The following is a 7,013-nucleotide window of genomic DNA, read 5'->3' as shown; positions in this document are numbered from 1 at the left end:
TCTCTTTCCGTAATCTGATTTTCAGTTGACCTTTATTCTCAGAATCTATGGATTCTGATGGACAATAATGTTCGCATGATTCTCTACGACGGTTAAAAATTCTTGTATACATTTTCAAGAAGAATTCAGGGGAATCTTTAAGAATCTGTATATAATATATTCAGCAAAAAACAACCTATAATTATGACAATGGTTTTTTTCTCCGTGTTCACAAAGAAACAAGGTCATACAAGTGAAACAATAGAAAAAGCAAATTAACCTACTTAATACATATAACATGTAAGGTAAGTAATCGTTTCAATCCTTGTATATGTTCTGCGCCAGCAAGAACAATACTGCGAATATTCGGTTATTGATTTGCAGAATAAGAAGAAGATAAGTGATATTAAAGATTGTTAATGCATCATAAATATTATATTATTAAGCATTGTGTGACCTTACCAAGAATAATCAAAATTGTTTTCCCCTCAAGAAAAGTCACTTTTCAAGGAAATTTTTCGATTTACTATACCTCACTTTGTTACTGTTTATGTAAAAAAAAAGCTAATCATATGTTTGAACTGGTTAGTGAATTCCATCGAAGCATCGATACACAACGCAAACGCGGCCATTACGTTCAGGACCATAGTTTGCATCAGTAAGCGTGTATAAGCACGCCTATATGAACTGGTATCCGCCGTTATGCGTGAGTATTTGTCATTGCCCCTCAGTGCACGTAAGTATGCGTCAGTGTAGGTCAGTAATCTTAACTGAAGCATTCATTTTTTATTGCGGCCAAATTTGTAGAATGAGCTGAAATTGATACGAGAGATGGAGGTGGTTGTAACAGGCTATCAAAAAGAAACAAGAATCCAGCTTCTTCTGCTAATATTACTAATAATGGAATTGAAACACCATATTTTGACTGCGTCTAAATAAAAAATAGTTTCGTCTTCCGTAAATCATTATTCAAGCAAATTGAACGGAATCGTATGACAGCTTTCGACGATTTATATATATGTGATATGGCTCCTTCTTTGTTCTTTTTGTTACGCACAAAGACTGTGACCTTGTGGCACACTGTCTTCACTAATTCAATTACCAATGCGTACACCAGCGCGGGATCGCAGACGTAGGCTGTTCCAATGTAGGCAATCGGTTTGAACAAAAATAGTGCTATATGCAAAGCTGCATCCAGATTACTTAACTAGAGTATAATAATACTGATAATATGATAAAACTGTTATGAAATTCGCTTTTACTAAGATACAGTCCGTATCACTGGATCGTGGATATTTTGATCAAGAGAAATACACTTAAAGTCCTTTTATTTTACAACTTTGTCTTTCAAAACAGTAGCAGTATTTATTTACAATTTATTTTGGCCGTACTCTCAACTTCTACGTTCTTGCCAGACTCTACTTTTCACGAATTTATTTATATACAATTTTACAAGCATCTTACTATACCTAAATTTATGGTTTTATTTCTAATCTCAGCCTGGTTTTTCCTCTAATCGTTTTCATCGGCCTGCAGCTGCATGAGGCGCCTGCGAACGCTCATTTGGTTTTTACTTCTTTAGGGAATTTATTATTACGAAAATTACTTAGCTGACATTTACTGAATTTGGGATTTTCGTAACAATACTAATCCATCTTGCTCCATATGAAATTCGGTAACTCAATTCGGTCGACTTGAAAGTACAAGTATCGCTACTAACATGATAAAATAGTGTTTCTTTTATCAGGCAGCGATGGATAATGGTGATATTTATCCTGAGATGTAGCAGTGAATTCTAATAAGACGTGTCGTGATTGGCCGCGCGATTGCATCCTATTTATTCTGGCAAGCAGTGAGTCTCTCTAATCTTTTATTTGGATCATTGTGGATTTTAATTCTATTTTTGTAGGTAACCATTGATTCTAATAAAGTCGGTACAGTGGATTTTAATTTGGCCACGGGAAACACCCAGATTTAGCTCTTTTCCTATAATTGGTTTAAAATACCATTAGGCTAAAATATCAAATTTCTGAAGAAAAACATTTCAATTGATTTAGCTGGTTTCAAAGGGCCTCTCATGTAAGCTGCTGCAGTATACATGAAAAAGGAGAACATTTGCGAGTTTGGCCAAGCTTAAGTTTCAAATTTCACCATTTTCACATAACCGATTAAAGCCAAGAGAGTAACTACGAAAAGCTTTTTGAAAGAAGAAAACATTCCAATCGGAAGGCTTTTTCAGATAAACTCGCAGATATCAGAGAAAACGAACGACATTTTCAATTTCGAAGCTTTGGACGAGCTTGTTAAGTAGGATCCATTCTTTTTGTTTTTATATTACTTTAATACTATTTACCTATATTCCAGCAGTGCTCACGAAAATATATGTTTTTTAAGTATTCTTCTTACAAGGACATCTGTTACTATTTAATAATATTACGTCAGGGCCTTTGCTGAGCACTTTTAGGGTATATATGGCAAATGTAAATTTTTGGTGGTTAAAATCGAATTTGTCTTAATACCTTTTAGAAAAGCATGTAATGCTTTATAGTTTATACATTGCTCTAGTATCCATTAACTGCATCGATCACTTTTTAAGTTTAGACCGTTATTTGAAATAAATCCAAAATTCCTCTTTTTCATAAAAATTTGCATTTAAGCATAGAGTTCAACATCAATAAAATAACAATCAATTTTGATTTTGGTTGCGGCATCATCTTGATTTAATGTATTTTGAGGACCATAATACTGAAATTATTTGATTTGCTTAAAGTGTACGTAATGTATGTATTATGTATTTATGCAGCTATCGTTAAGTTTCACAATAGCTAAAGCGTGTTGTTGTCATGTTGGTTGTTTGGCATCCTTACCAAACATTAGAATTCTGCTTAGTACCATAAAGGAAAGTAATGAAAATTATAATTACAACTCATTATCTCCATGTGTACAGTTGAAAATTTCTACAGTCGTACGTTATTAATGTTAAGAAATTCATGTTTTGAAATTTGATTTTCTAAAATTATATCATCTTCTCCCGATTACAAATCTCATTAACATTTATATGTATACATGTATGTACGTGTTGCGTACGGATGATGAGCGATGATGATTTTATGACATGTTCCCGCGATGTGAAATGTAAAATGAGTAAAAGGGTTGTATTGTAATTTTGTGGTTGATTACAACTACATGATCTGTAGTTCGTCCTATAATTACTTGTATCAGTAGTGTGTGTTTCTACTTCTAACTTGACGTGTTATTTTTTTTTCTGTCGGGCAAATTGTGTTACACTATCAAATGATTTGCAGTTCTGAAATTCGGCCACCTTGTTCCAATTGAGACTATCAAGTACAAGGTAAATTTTCAAACTGGAAACTCTGAACCGGTGGCGTCTTACATTTTCTGCCTTCAAATAATTTTCACGCACGGATTTTTATAAATTTCGATTTATTTAAAACTATGACTGCATCGACAATTGGAGAATTTCCTATAACTTTTAACCAACCATTCCAAACTTTTAATAGTAATGGGCGCAGGTGGTATAAGATGCGAGATCTCAAAGAATTTGGTTTTTTCCGGATTTCCAGATATTAATATTATTGGTATGGATACCTTCGATTTAAGTAATTTGAATCGTGAACTTTTGTCTCATCGTGAGCAAGTCGGTAAATCGAAAGTTCAAATAGTCTGCCTTACAATTTAATTGATTTGAAAATCAAAGCTTGCCATGACAGTATTGTAGGGACTGACTTTGGCGTGAATTTTTATGTAGCACTTAATGTTTTAGATAAGAGAGCAGCTCGTAATCATATGTGCTTGTGTGCTGAGGTGTCCTTGATTGAGAGTCGCACAGTCGGCTACAATGGTCAAGTAGAAATGATTAAAAAAGGTTTAATACAATGTTACGAGTGTACACCGAAAGCAACTCAGAAAAATTTTCCTGGCTACACTATACCCAAGACCCATTCTGAGCCAATTCATTGCATAGTACGGGCCAAAAATCCCTTCATAGACGTTTTGGCGAAACTCATGATGATGACATTACCTCACCTGAGTTGCTGATACCAAAGCTCAGGCTGAATCTTCAAATTAGCATAATGACATAAAAAATTAGCAGGCAAGTGGTGATGCTTTGTCGCGAGAAATATAGTATGGGTCTACACCTCAATGAGCTAAAGATAATAATTATGATCTTGGGAATTTATTTAGCAAATGATGTTAAATAAATGCTGTCTACGTCGAACCTTTGGACGACCCGTAAACCGTCAAGACCCATTCAATGAAACAATGTCTTGTTAAAACTCGAATGACGAGCCTACATTTATATCCCAATATCATAATGTATGGTCCTTATCTGAATGTGTCGCAGTCCTTGCGGATTGGCTTAAAAATTTGCGCGATAGTATGAAAAATTTTGTAATGAGTGACTTTTGATCTGGGATAAAGACAACCGCCCAGCCAAGGATTTTGTTACTGCTTGTACCAATATGTGCGCTTATATTTTAGAAATTGCACGTAAATCGCGTTTTGAGGTGAAGTCAATAGCAACGAGTATAGTCCTGCAAGCCTCTAAAGTTTTGCTAAAGGATTTCAATAAATGTAAATCGGTATGTATGCGTTTGCGTCAAAATCCCCGACAGCAACGGTTAATCGTTGACAAGTTTCTTACAGCTCCAACTCCACATTGCTACGTTTGTACCGCTAAACAAGCTATTCATTCACGCGTTGACACTAAACGCATGCGTATTAAAGAATTTTGCGAAGAAGTTCTCAAGAAACACTTGATATGGTTAATCCAGATGTAGTTGTCGATATCAAAGGCGTAGTTGTTATTTCGTCGGAAGAAGCGGAAACCGAATGCAATGAAGAGAGGTTTGTGAATGAAATGGACATTGTTGACGGCATTATTTTACTATGTTAAGATTTTTTCCAAAACTACAAACTCAACGTAATTATTATACATATGGATGCCGAGGGTGAATGTCCTTTAATTGAGGTTGTAGCTAATAGAGGTCAATTGAAACCAAAAGAGAAAAATGCGTTGAATAAAAAACGAATTATGGCTGACGGTCTTTCTATGTCGAAAAATATTCATTTAAATCAAATCATCGAATTTGGCGATGATGAGAGTTTATGCCCAATAAAGGAAGACGATGAATACGTTAAGGATCAAACTGAAAATGTGTGTGTGCAAACTCCAAAAACGGAAATGGTAACTAAAGGTACTAATACATTGCAAATAAACTCTTATGGGACGCAAAACTGTACACTACATACCCCACCCATATGTAGAACCACATTTGTAGATATTATTGACGACGATGTCATAGAAATATTCGATTCCGATGAGAAAGTCAACCCAACCAAAATTAAAGACATTTGCCTGGCGGCGCCATGGTAAAGACACTATTAACATCGATTGAACTAAATCATTTTTTTATTAGTTTTTCTCCCATAAAAACGTTTATAAGCAGTTATTGACAATATTATATTATTATGAGTTGCTTTCATACGGCCAAACGCTAAATTCTGATCTCTACTGTCAACAACTGGACCGTTTGAAGATAGCGATTGACCAGAAACGGCCAGAATTGGCCAACAGGAGAGGTGTCGTGTTCCACCAGGACAACGCTAGGCCACACACATCTACAGTGACTCGCCGGAACCTTCGGGAAGTTTTAAAGCATCCGCCATACAGTCCGGACTTGGCACCAAGCGATTATCACCTTTTTCTTGCATTGCAAAATTTCTTTAATGATAAAAAATTGGAATCTAGGGAAGATTGTGAAAATCGACTACTAGAGTTTTTTGCAAATAGAGACCAGGACTTCTATGAGAGAGGCCTTTTGAAGTTACCTTTAAAATGGCAACAAATCATACAACAAAACGGTGCATATTTGACCCAAATCGGACAATCCGAAGCATGTTAAATAAAGTCTTGACGTTTATATAAAAATAATGGATTTCTTTATCCCCAAACTAATATATTGTTACGGAAATCCCAAATCCAGTTCATTCCAGCTAATTCATTTTCCCACAAAATAAATTCCCTAGACAGGGAAAAAGCAAGTGCACATTTGCGGCCACGCTCTAGCGATACGAATTATATACGAGAAAAGAGAATTTTGTAACAATTTTATCGTTTTCATGCGATTTTCATAAAAATACAGCTATCGTAGGTATTCATGAAACGGACAAAAAGAAGGAATTTTCCTTACTTACTGATAGCTTAGGGAAAATGTCAAAAGATGTTCAAAGGGATTATAATGCGTGAGTCTCTAATATTGATTTGGTTTTCAACGCTTCACCCCTCTTTATAAAAACCATTTTTTAAGTAGGAAGCCCCTACATATCATCTTATAAGTTCTTCTCATCTTGCAGTCGAGCTTTCTTCGGGTCAATCTTACCATCAGTTTTGTTCGGTTTTAGTATTTCGATAAAAGGGCTTTTGAAATCTTTATAAAAGAATTCTATTCCTTATAATACTTTCAGTCGAAAAAGTCAGAAATGCAAAACGTAAAATGGTAATGATAATGGGTGGTGGGAGGGAAGGGATGACTGGGTTTGGCGACGCTCTTTGCAGGAGCTGACTGCCTCTATTTGTTTGTTGCACAGTAAATTCGGAGAATGGGATTTCTCTTAGTTACGAGATTTGACGAAAGCTTTACAATAAAGCCAAATACAAAGCACAAAGCCGGTCATTGACAATAAGGCGCGGGGAGGAGTTCCCTAACGACTATAATTCGTTCAAGTAAAAATTCACTTTAAATTTAGAAAATAAGTTTGTCTTTTAGGTGCTAAGTTGCAAAGAAGTAGAATTTTATGATTTTGAGAATTTAATACAATAATTAAAAGCTTCGCAAACATTGAGCAGAGGCGACTGTTAATTAATCGAGCTGTTAGTGACAACGCGATGACGTTAGTGACAATGATTTTGATTGATAATAATTGCGTATGATTGTTAGCGCCTACATGCACATGTTGAATGAAAGCGTAAAATTAAATTGTCATGAACAAGCGTTAAAATGGTTCGAAGA

General features: G+C 35.2%; 1 pseudogene; it reads left to right on the top strand.

Annotated features, from left to right (window-relative positions):
* The first annotated feature begins 3,487 nt into the window (after nt 1-3,487).
* LOC119639030 lies at nt 3,488-5,377 on the top strand (annotated as a pseudogene).
* Nucleotides 5,378-7,013: the final 1,636 nt, after the last annotated feature.

Source organism: Glossina fuscipes, unplaced genomic scaffold (assembly GCF_014805625.2).
Source record: "Glossina fuscipes isolate IAEA_lab_2018 unplaced genomic scaffold, Yale_Gfus_2 111, whole genome shotgun sequence".
NCBI classification, from domain to species: Eukaryota; Metazoa; Arthropoda; class Insecta; order Diptera; family Glossinidae; genus Glossina; species Glossina fuscipes.
The sequence above is the reverse complement of the archived record's forward strand: the minus strand, read 5'-3'. Positions and strand labels throughout refer to the sequence as shown.